The sequence below is a fragment of the Mustela putorius genome, unplaced genomic scaffold (assembly GCF_011764305.1).
Source record: "Mustela putorius furo isolate JIRA1106 unplaced genomic scaffold, ASM1176430v1.1 tig00003834_pilon_pilon_pilon, whole genome shotgun sequence".
NCBI lineage: Eukaryota > Metazoa > Chordata > Mammalia > Carnivora > Mustelidae > Mustela > Mustela putorius.
Window position 1 is genome coordinate 61,205,190 of NW_025421987.1, and position 11,833 is coordinate 61,217,022.

Here is an 11,833-nt window from a genome sequence, read left to right on the forward strand (position 1 = left end):
ATAACATTTTCATACTTTCTCTACAAGTGTCACCTCAGCCTGGATTCCTCGGAAGAGAGAAGCAGGAGGAGAGGAGAGAGGGCCTCTTACCATCTCTGCATCTTGGGGTGGAGCTTGGTTCTCCTTCTCATTATGCTTCCCTCTTCTCAGAGGGTAACCATTCCAAAGAGCTGCAGAAGAGGCTTTGCTGCAGGGCTGTCTGTGGCTTAGTGCTTGGCACATCAGACCGCTGTCTTCCTACCATGCTAAGAGGATGTCAAATCTGTTGGGCATTTAGGAGCATGCCAAGAACAGAACAGCTTCTACAATGACAGTGTAACAGTTTCCCTCTGGAACATTTCACAAATGGGTTGATGGGATTAGACAGCATGGCTTTCTTAGAAGACTTTAGAGACACGACCGTTTATACAAAGATGAAAGTGGTGTTTTGGGGAAAACGCCAAGTTGCAAATCTGAGGTGGAGAAGATATTCCATTAACCTTGTATCTACTAGGCTGTCTATTAATTTCAAATGATAAAGGGATGTCAGATAAAGCCAATTAGCATAAAACACTCTTAGTCAGCTTTGCAAACCTTCAACAAATAGAAACAAGAATGAAGGACACTTGGGGATGTATTTAAAAAAAAAAAAAAAAGTGATTGTGTCTTCGCTTTCTTTCATCTTGTATAGTCTACGTGCAAGTCCTAAGGCAACTACTAAGTGATTTCCTAAATCCACTCTCCCTGCCTTTTACTCCCCTTTGTGACTTAATGCCCTGGATCTCTTTGCAGAAAAGAGACAAATGGTGACACATTTTTCTGGAAAAGGAAATACATGATTACACCTGATATCTAGAATGACTAGAAGACCTTTGACCTGCTGGGAACCTGCCATTTTTAAATTCTTGGTGCAACTATAGTGACGAAGTTCCCACTTGGGGGTATTTCAGTGCTCGAGAGTGGTTGTTGAGGTACAATAATTGATGAACACTGTAAAAATCAAGTTTATGTGGGATGGTTCTTTGTTTTCCAAATGGGTATGCTACTGGAGATATTTTTTTTTCAAATTTTTTAAATTTTCGTATTAACATATATTATTAGCCCCAGGGGTACAGGTCTGTGAATCGCCAGGTTTACATACTTCACAGCACTCACCATAGCACACACTTTCCCCAATGTCCATAACCCAACCACCCTCTCCCTACCCTCTTCCCCTCAGCAACCCTCAGTTTGTTTTGTGAGATTAAGAGTCACTTAAGGTTTGTCTCCCTCCCAATCCCATCTTGTTTCATTTATTCTTTTCCTACCTCCTAAACCCCCAAGTTGCATCTCCACTTCCTCATATCAGGGAGATCATATGATAGTTGTCTTTGGAGATAAATTTTTTAATGCAATTTATTATTCCCATTTGATTGATAAGAAAACCAAGATTTACAGTGATTGAATAACTTACTTAATATCTACCATGAAGTTAGATGAGGATTTTTTTTCATGAATCGGAAGATTCAATATTCTTTTTTTCCAGTTCTGCTGAGATATAATTGACATACATCACTGTTTAATTTTAAGGTGTACAGCATAATGGTTTGACTTATATTGTGAAATGATTACTGTGATAAATTCAGTTGCTGTCATCATCTCATGTTGATACAAAAAAAAGATAAAGCAAAAAAAGAAAGAACGTATTGTTTTCCTTATGATGAGAACTCTTAGGACTTACTCTTATCATTTCTATATACCATACAGCAGTGTTAATTATGTACCACATACATAATGGACCAATAATGTACCATACTATACCTTGTATCCCTCATGTTAATTCATCTTATAACTGGAAGCTTATGCCTTTTGACCACCTTCCCCAATTCCCTCTCCCAGCCATCCCAGGGGACATGATGAGCATGAGCAAAGACTCAGAGGTAAACCTGATAAAGGATATTTGCAAGATGAGGAAAATAGACTTCTGCTGAAAGTATAAAATGTTCCTTTAGGGAAATAGTAATGTTAATAACAACTAAGACTTTTCTAAGAATTTTATAACTACTGGGGCACCTGGGTGGCTCAGCGGGTTGAAGCCTCTGCCTTCAGCTCAGGTCATGATCCCAGGGTCCTGGGATCGAGCCCCACATCGGGCTCTCTGCTCAGTGGGGAGCCTGCTTCCCCCTCTCTCTCTGCCTGTCTCTCTGCCTACTTGTGACCTCTGTCTGTCAAATAAATAAATAAAATCTTTAAAAATAAAGAATTTTACAACTATTAAATCATTGGATACTCACAATAATCTCATGAGGCCTTTTTTAAATACCCATTTTATAGATGAGGAAATTGAAATAGAGAGAAGTGAAGTAACTTGTCGAAGGTCCCTTAGATTATTAAAGGCAGGGGATTTGTTATGGACTGAATGTTTGTGCCCACCCTCCCGTCCCATGATCCATATGTTGAACCCCTAACCACTAAGGTGATAATATTTGGGAGGTTATTAGGTTTATTTGAGGTCATGAAGGTGAGGTATTCATGGTGGAATTACTGCCCTTATAAGAAGAGATACAAGAGAACCCCCTTTTCTTCCCCCTCCCCAACCTTCTCTTACTCGCTCCCTCTCTTCTGCGTCCAGAGGAAAGGCTATGAGAAGGCATAACAAGAAGGTAACCATCTGCAAGCAAGAAAGTGAGTCCTCCCCAGAGACTGAATGCTGTTGGGAACTTGATCTTGGACTTCCCAGCCTCTAGAACAATGAGAAATAAAATTCTGTTGTTTAAGCTGCCCAGTATGTTATGAGCTAAGAATTTATGAAATCCAGCTCCACAGTCCATGCTATTAAACAGTAGGGGATAAGAGATTCCTACCCTGATTAGAAAAAAAATGCATTTCCCATCAAGGTTGAGCCCTGGAAGATGGGAAAAGGTGGTTGGCGAAGCAATTCTGACCTTTCCCATGGTGTTCCCTTTTCCCCTTGGAGTTCTCTTATGTAGGTTACCATTGTCTTCCAGCCAGAAAATGCTCCACTAATTCTAAATGCTAGCCCAAGTGTAGACAAAACTTCTTTTCTCTTTTAGTATATCAAGATCAGATGAAATTGACCAAGTATGAAATGTAGAAAAATGTAGAAAAAAAAAAAATGGAAATGCAATCAAAGAGGTAAATAGAGTTGGGCCTATAAACTATGGATCTTACACTATTATGTTTCAGGCTTTACACTAATCTGAAATTACACCTGCTGAAGACCTGGAGGGCAGGGTCATGTAGCCTCCTGAGGCCCCTGCCAGAGCTTCAGGCCTGTCTCAGCCAGGAACGTAGAAATGTCCAATTGCCCTGGTCTTGGCCCAGGAGGTGGCTCTACCTATTGTCTACCCATGATCATTCCATGAGTGGTAGAATGGCTATGATGACAGAAAAATTAATGTTCTCATTCAAATGAAAGCAGGTGCCTTTATCAAACCACTATACCAAACCTTACAGTCTCAAAAGAAAATATTTTGTTCCTATCCATAAACTCATGGGGGGAAGGTAGGGTGGAAACTGGTGATAGAGGGCCTAGATGAGGTAGCCAACTCATCCTCACTTGTCACATTGGAAGTTCTACATCTCAGGAAACTCCTCAGTCCCAGGTAAGCCAGGGCAGTGGCTCACCTTCAGCTTAGTAAACCAATTTAGTTCCATAAACAACATTTTTGAGTGCTTACTGTATATCAGTCAGTATGCTGGGTACTGGAGGTACAGGATGATTAGCACCTCCTTGACCTTGAAAAGTTTTCCATTCAACCGAAAGAGTCAATGGGATTTTTTTTTTTTTTTAAATAAGGAAGCGATATTAAGAAAGTGTTGTTTGAAGAAGCTAACCGTGGTAGACCTTGTTGATTGCTGTGTCCCCTACTTATTCTTTCAAGCTGTCCTAGTTTAGTTCCCCTGGAAGTAAATTCTATGACAAGGGCTTTAGTATAACTTTGATATGATTATTATTTGGGAGGTTATTCCAGGAAACATAGATATGGAATTGGGGAAGACAAGCAAGGGAAAATGGCTAATAAAGAGTTAGTTACTTAGCGAAATAATTACCATGGGAGACTATGCCCACAGCAACAGAAGTAGTCACGTACCTCAGAGTTATCTCCTCAAAGGTGAGGGGGAGTTGGGTATTTAGACACCCAATCCCCATCAGCCATTGACTGAGGCCTGCTCTTGGAGTGTTAACCCCTCGCTCTTTTTCCTGTTGCAGGTCTGAGTAAAGCAGGCTCTGGAAGCCATAGAAAGTCCCAGCTAGAAAAACGTAGGTGTTAGCTGTTAGAAGTTCAGCTAACATGTTCTGAAGAGGGGACCACCCAGAGCATCTGTCATAGAGTCTCAATTTATCTTGGCTTCTTACCTTCCCATATGCTTGGGGAAGGTGACCAATGATGATGGTTTCAGTAGTGACTAGTTTTGTCATGGGTAGGTAAACTGATCCTGGGGAAGGAGTTTGGGGTCATCTGGGAAAAGCTCTTCTTCACTAATTAAAAGGAAATACCTTTTCTTCATTGGACATTTCCCTGCCTGCATGTGATCCCCAAAACCCATGAGGACAGACAACATCACACACCAGGATAGTAGAGGAAAAAGACAGACAGTAGGGTCTGTGACAATATAGTCCATTCAATCTTGAAACGACCCTGAATTTACAAAGTGAGATATTATGTATTATGATCATTTAAGACATTTTCACGCTGAGTTTTCTGTTACATCCAAAAGCATCCTACACACTTAATTTCTCTCAAACAATGGAGGAGACTTAAGTACATTCCATCCCACTAAATAATATAGGGAGAAAATAATAATTATAATAACTAGAGCTAGCATTTATTGAATGTTTACTATGTACCAGGGACTTTCCTCAGCACTTTACATTATTTAATCTACCACAAACTTTTCAAGGTCAAGGGGATACTCATCATTCTGGTACACCCATACCAGGATATTTGTATTAGTTAAGGCACTGTTACCTGCTCTAACAAATTCCAAAATATACAGTGGCTCAAGTACAATAGAAGCATCTTTGTCCATTCAAGTCCGGTATGAGTATTCCTGATTGGCAGGCAGTTCTCCTCTAAACAGAGATCCCAGGCCCTACCCACATCGTTGCTCCTTCATTTCCAACGTGTGGCTTCCTAGGATGTTCAGGACACTGGCATCTAGCTGGTGAGTGAGGAAACAGGTACAAAAGGTGCATCTATTTCCAAACCACATTGACAACACACATCACTTCCCATCTTACTGAATAACCACATCACCTCTCACATTTTATTGAATAAGCTCACAGTCCAACCCTGATACAGCAGGGGCCAGGGAGCCACTCACCAGAACAATTCTACACTATGGAAGGGGAACAAGGATTGTCTGTCCCTGAAAGGTTCTTATCATGTCCATTTGGGAGTGGAGGAAACTGATGCATGGAGAAATTAGCCTGAGATCACAGTGGTGAAGCACATTGTACTCTTTGGAAATATTCTCTGTTTTAAAAATTACTGCATATGCTGGGGTATTCACTTAGTTTATAATATGCATACCTATTGTTAAATAAGGCACTATTAAATGTCATGGGGAAAATGTGGGGCCAAATTCATTGAAAAACTTGAACCAAATGAGGACTGTTCCATCCACATGGCCTTACCTTCCCACTCCTGTTTGGAAATGTGTGGTCAGTTTTGATTGTCACAAATCCTGAGGTAAATGATTAAGCCCAAGGTTTCTAGGTGTTCTACAATGTCCAAGACAGCCTGAACCCCACGATAAATCGTCCCTTTCAAAAAGCCAGTGGTGGGGGATCGCCTGGGTGGCTCAGTGGGTTAAGCGTCTGCCTTCAGCTCAGGTCATGATCTTAGGGTCCTGAGATCAAGTCCCACATCAGGCTCTCTGCTCAGCAGAGACCCTGCTTCCCCCTCTTTCTCTGCCTGCCTTTCTGCCTCCTTGTGATCTCTCTCTATCAAATAAATATAAATAAAATCTTTAAAAACAGAAAACAAACAAACAAACAAACTGGGTAAATAAAAACAGAAAACAAACCAACAAAAAAGCCAGTGGTGTCAGTGGCACTAGATGAAGGCTGTCCTTTCTATGGGGGGCTTACATGTCGCTGTGGAGAAAAGACACCTATGCTAAGAATGAGCTATTGGAGTGGTTTGAATGCAGCATAGCTTCTGGGTTTAGGAGGTATCTGCCCGAGTACTGTTCTGCTACTTTCAAGCCAGCTTAGGGCAAGTTCAGTTATGAAAACAGCTCGGGTCCGAGATGGAGTGACCATTTTAAGTGGAGAGTAGAGGAAGTCTCCTCAGGAGGAGGTAGCTCTGTGTGCCTGCAGGCTGGGCTTACGGTAAGGAATGACTGTGAACCCCATTCAGCAGAGAGAGCCACTCTCTCTTTTCACAGGATGTTTCAGTCTTAAACGGAAACATGTGTAGCACTGCTGGCGGGAAAGGTGCAAAGTGACTGGGGCTTAAGGAGAGTGGAGAGAACAGTTGTGTTCTGAGTGCAAGAAGCCTCTTCAGGCTTTTTTCATTACTGTTGCTTTTAGAGTCTCTCTCCATAAGGTGCTGGCCTGAGCTCCCATTAAAGTGAGGCTGGGTATTCAGACTCCGACAACGATGATGACCGCAACATCTGTATACCAGACAGGCATGGTTCCCAGAGCTTTTGTTATGCCCTGTACCTGTATTCAGGAGGCTCACTTAACCCCGCCCCCAGAGCAGCGCCTGGTACAAGGCAGGAAGTGGCTGGTTAATGAGGAACGAAAGCAAGAATGCACGAATAAGGGAGTCCTCACAACAACCTGCTCCTTTGGTGGGCATTCCTGTCCAGGTTTTCAGGGTGAGGACACCGAGACTGCCAAAGGTTCCATAACTGGGCTAAAGTGAAAGAACTATTATAAGTGGCACAATTCTAATAGATCTTAATTTTGACTCCAAAGGCTCCAGGATGCAGAACTGTGGGTGGGAATATGAATAAGAAAGTATTTTTTTCCAATGATTCTTGTAATGAATAACCAGTTGATGGCTTCAAACAACACAGATGTATTTTTTTTTTAAGATTTTATTTATTTATTTGACAGAGACAGAGATCACAAGTAGGCAGAGAGGCAGGCAGAGACAGAGGGAGAAGCAGGCTCCCTGCCAAGCAGAGAGCCTGATGCGGGGCTCGATCCCAGGACCCTGAGAGCATGACCCGAGCCGAAGGCAGTGGCTTAGCCCACCAAGCCACGTAGGCGCCCCCAGATGTATTCTTTTATAGTTCTTTAGGCCAGAAGTCAGAAACCTGTTACACCAGGCTGAAGTCTAGGTGTCTGCGGGTTAGCAGTCGCTCTCCCAGGCTCCGCTGCTTCCTTGCCTCTTCAGCTTCTGGCGGCTGCTAGCAGTCATGGATACACCATATCACTCCCACTTTGCCTCCTGCTCTCACTGCCTCCTCTTCTAAACGCTCAATCTTCCCCTGCTTCACTCATATAAACATGTGATTGCATTTAGGGCTCGCTAGATGATGCAGGATGATCTCAAGAACCTGAATTTAGTCACACCTGCAAAATCCTCTTTTGCCATAAAAGGTAGCATTCATGGCTTTCAGGAACCTGGATGTCTTGTGGGGTGGAGGTGGCAGGCACTATTTAGCCCACTCCACAGAAGGCCTAGGTTTTTACTGTATGCAGTAAAAAACATGTTGGTATGCAAGTGTTTGTTAAAGGGAGCCTTACCTATGAGTGTGACCTAGGTGTAAGACCTAGGTGTGACCTAGGTGTAAGAAAGTGGAGGTGTGTGCTACCATGTTCTTGAAAGAATGTATGAGTGCACATGTGTACATGCAATGGGGTCTGTGCGTGTGGCTGTGTATATTTGAGTGCCGTTACTATGTGCGAGTTCAGTGGACACATGACTGCGTGTGTGTACTGCTATGGAAGTGCCTCTATTTGGCGCGAGACTGGAGTGCACCCAGCGCATAGCATCTTACACTAGCCAGCGTGGGAGGCTGGCTGTGGGCCAGGGTTGTGGTCCTGCTGCCTGCACAGCCACTGTCCAGGCCCAGCGTCGCACCATCCTGTGCTCGCTAGCCCTCTCGGGCCTCTTGGTGGGTGGGCCTAGGGGCATCTTCTCCAGCCCCGCGGTGGGCACTGGTGGGCACGAGGGAGCCAACAGCCACACTGTCCATGTGCAGAACATAGGCAGAGCTGTGGCCTTAAAGAGGAATTGCAGATAGGCTGGGATTATGGGGGCGCTGCTGAGCACTTACTGGGTCTTCTGGGAGGGTTCAGGGAGCTAGCCAAGGAGGGAAAAAAAAAAAAGAAAGAAAGAAAAAAAAAAAAAAGCTGGGACAAGCCCTTAAATCCAGCTCCACACAGAGGCAGTCATTGCCCAGATTTCATCCCTCCATGAGGGGCCGGGAAAAAATGGGGCGCATACCAGGAGCCTGGAAGAGGCCTCAAAGGTCTGCGGATGACTGTGGGTACTTAGAGGGGATAGAGGTGCACAGAAAATAGGCAATCGTGTGTGGTCCTATTTGGGGGGAAGACTCACCAACACCAAGGAGGCAGCATGGCTAGTTCTCTGCATCATGAACGGCTTAAGGAGAGTTTTTCAGCCAATGCTTCTCAAACTTGCCTCCCTGCAAATACCAGGAGCTACACCCAGCAATACCTGACTGCTTAAATGGGCCAGGCACGGTTTCCATCCAAATCACAAGGGCGACATTTTAACAAAATGGTCTTATCTTTAAGTATTTCTTCATGGGCATTTTCTAAAGCTTTGGTGCCTGTTACAGCTTGTTGGCTTGTGAGTGTGAGCGGAAAGAAAAGTCAGTGATCAGGGAGCAGATGAATATTAATGGTAAAATTCAGAAGCAGCTAACTGCAGAGTGTGACAGCTTGTTTCCCAACCCCCCATGCTCTACCTTGTGATTTTTATGTTGCAAACACATAATTTAAACCTATAACCTACTAGTAGAGGTACTTCTCATTCATGTGATAAAATTCTATGTCTGATATTTCAAGTTGTTCTTCAGAGTGATTACCATAACTTTCAGTCCCTGCCTCCTAAACTCATTTGAGAGCCTCAGCTGTAGAATTGAGGGGATAAAATCCTGCTGGAGAGACCCCCCCATGATCCCTTCTTGACTTGTCTTTCTTAGGAAAAACAAAAATTTCTGAGTTTCAGTTTGAGCATGTACACATTAATAATTCCTACTTTGGGGAAGATAAAGAATCTCAGTATCTCTCACACTAACCTGGCCCATAGAAAGTGCTTGATGAATATCCTGAACAGAGATAATCAATAAAGTGCCCAACTGACGAGTATGTGAGCTATGGGCAGTGATTCTCACACTTTTTTTAAAAATTTTATTTATTTATTTGACACAGAGAGAGATCACAAGTAGGCAGAGAGAGAGAGAGGAGGAAGCAGGCTTCCTGCTGAGCAGAGAGCCCGATGCGGGACTCGATCCTAGGACCCTGAGATCATGACCCGAGCCGAAGGCAGAGGCTCAACCCACTGAGCCACCCAGGTGCCCCTGATTCTCACACTTTTAACGTGCATAGGAATCATCTGGAAATATTGTTAAGATCCAGTTTCCAATTCTGTAGGTCTGGGCAGGAGCCCGAGATTCTGAAAATCTAACAAGCTCCTGGTGATGCTAATTTTCTCATTCCACCAACAATGAATGTCTCAAAGGTAGTGGTATTATAGCTTCAAGGCAGAAGATAGAAATGAGAGCAGGAAAAGTATTTGCAGCTTTACAAATGGCTTTAATGAACTGAGGAGCAAAAAGTTCGAAAATGTTAAATGCTCCTCAAGCAAGAAGCAGATTTTTTTTTTTTTTTTGAGTGAGTAAGCAAGACAAACAGAAGACCAGAGAGTCATAATGGCCCAGTTTTACTCAGACACACACAAAACCATGCCTCTCATTCAGAAAGTAATACAGATTCTGCAGCAAGCATATTTTAATTTTTTTAAGATTTTATTTATCTATTTTTGAGAAAGATTGAGAGAGAAGGAGAGAAAGAACACAAGCAAGGGGAGAGGAAGAGTGAGAAGCAGATTCCCTGCTGAGCAGGGAGCCCTAGGCCGGGCTCAACCCCAGGACCCTGGGATCATGACCTGAGCCTAAGGCAGACACTTGACTGACAGAGCCACCCGGGTGTCCCCTGTGAGCATGTTTTAGGGGTGCTCTGGAGTCAGAGTTGCAAACTCCAATGTCAACAGCTGTGCAGGGCTCTTGTCCTGTCTTAGAAGGTGAAGCTACTCCTCAGCTTAGCCCACTGTCATGGAGAAATTTTTGCCAAATTTTCTTATTTCTAAGAGAAGCTCAAATTCTCTATTTTTATGGGAATTCTCTTTGTTTTTAAATGTTAGCAACAGATTAAAAACATTTTACAACTAGAGCCCAAAGAGTTATCCCACTCCTGGCTGCCTTCGGTATCATGGCCTCAAAATAGATCGTAGGAGATGGAAAAGGAATTGAAGCTTGCAGAAGAGATTCAAGAAGGATGACGCTGGACCTTAGTGACATGGCCTGGGATTTCTGGGGCCACCAGTGCTTGTTTCTCAGTTGTCAGGGGAATTTTGCCCCAGATCCTGGTCGCCAAGCGCCTCTTACACTCTAAAGTCGGGGCCCCTGACTTTAGACAAGGCGCTGTAGCAACAAGCCAGCTGACAGTTCTCGAAGGCACTGTCGTCTTTAAACTCTTTCAAAACCCCAAATCACTAGCCCAGAACCTTGCGTGGTGGTCGTGAGGCAGGTACCAAGGCACCTTGGAATGTGGAAAATGGCATCTGTCCGGAGGTTAGTCCTTGGCTCTCCCCATGGCATCACTAACTGCTGGAGTAGAAACATCATGACGCCTGCCCCACACTGTCTGTCAACGACGGCTGTTTGCTTGGCAGTTTGTATGTGGGGATCAGATACCACCGGGTCTCAAACCTGTACGCTATTATTGAGACACTGTGAGAGAAAAGGGTGCTGTAAAGCATTTGACTGGCACAGAGCAGATAAAGAACACACTGTGAGATATTTCCTTTGGAAATTCTTTACCTGAAACTTCTAATTGTGTCTTAATTGGTATCTTCCATTCAAAAGACTTTCGTTCACTGTCCTCACGGGGTCTGAGGAAATTGCCAAAGTGTGTTCGTCAAGTGGGTAAAGGGAGCAGTACAGAACTTCCAGTGAATAATAGTTTTTAGATGTTTGAATAGCTTTGATCACGCCTATAATGATTGCAATCTGCCGAGATTGGGGTTTGTTTAAAATCTCTGGGAAAATACTGATGTCACAGCTCCACATTACTGTGGAGAGAGAGTTATAAGGATCTTTGCAGAAACCTCTTCACACTTGAACCACCAACAGTGTTTTTAATAGATTATATGAAGTATCCATAACAACAACAAAATCTGTTGGACCACCCTAGCTGACAGCTGCCTGCCTTATAGTTGAGAGCTGGTCAGTCAGAAAGCTGAACTGACCTAACTACAGGTATAGTCTTTGATGCATAATTTCCATCTTGGATTTATTTCTGAGCACAAGGGAATGCTAGAGCCACACATTTGAAATATTAGTAAGAGCCTACTAATGACATACTGGGTGGTATTTGCCACATGTGACTAAGCTTTACCGGCTGTGATAGACTGACAGTGATGTGCAGCCTGTGAGGTATGTGAGCTTTTTCTCCTTTTATACTTTTTTTAGAGGACAAATCAGAATGGTTTGCAAAAGATTATACTGAAGACTCCCATTTTCAAATAGTTTCGTTTTTACAATAGAAGATTATGGAGAAGAGGAAAATGGAAAGCTGGGGAGGGGGTTTGTGTTGGAATCTCAAAGCTAAATGTGATCTCAAAAGAAAAACGTAGCT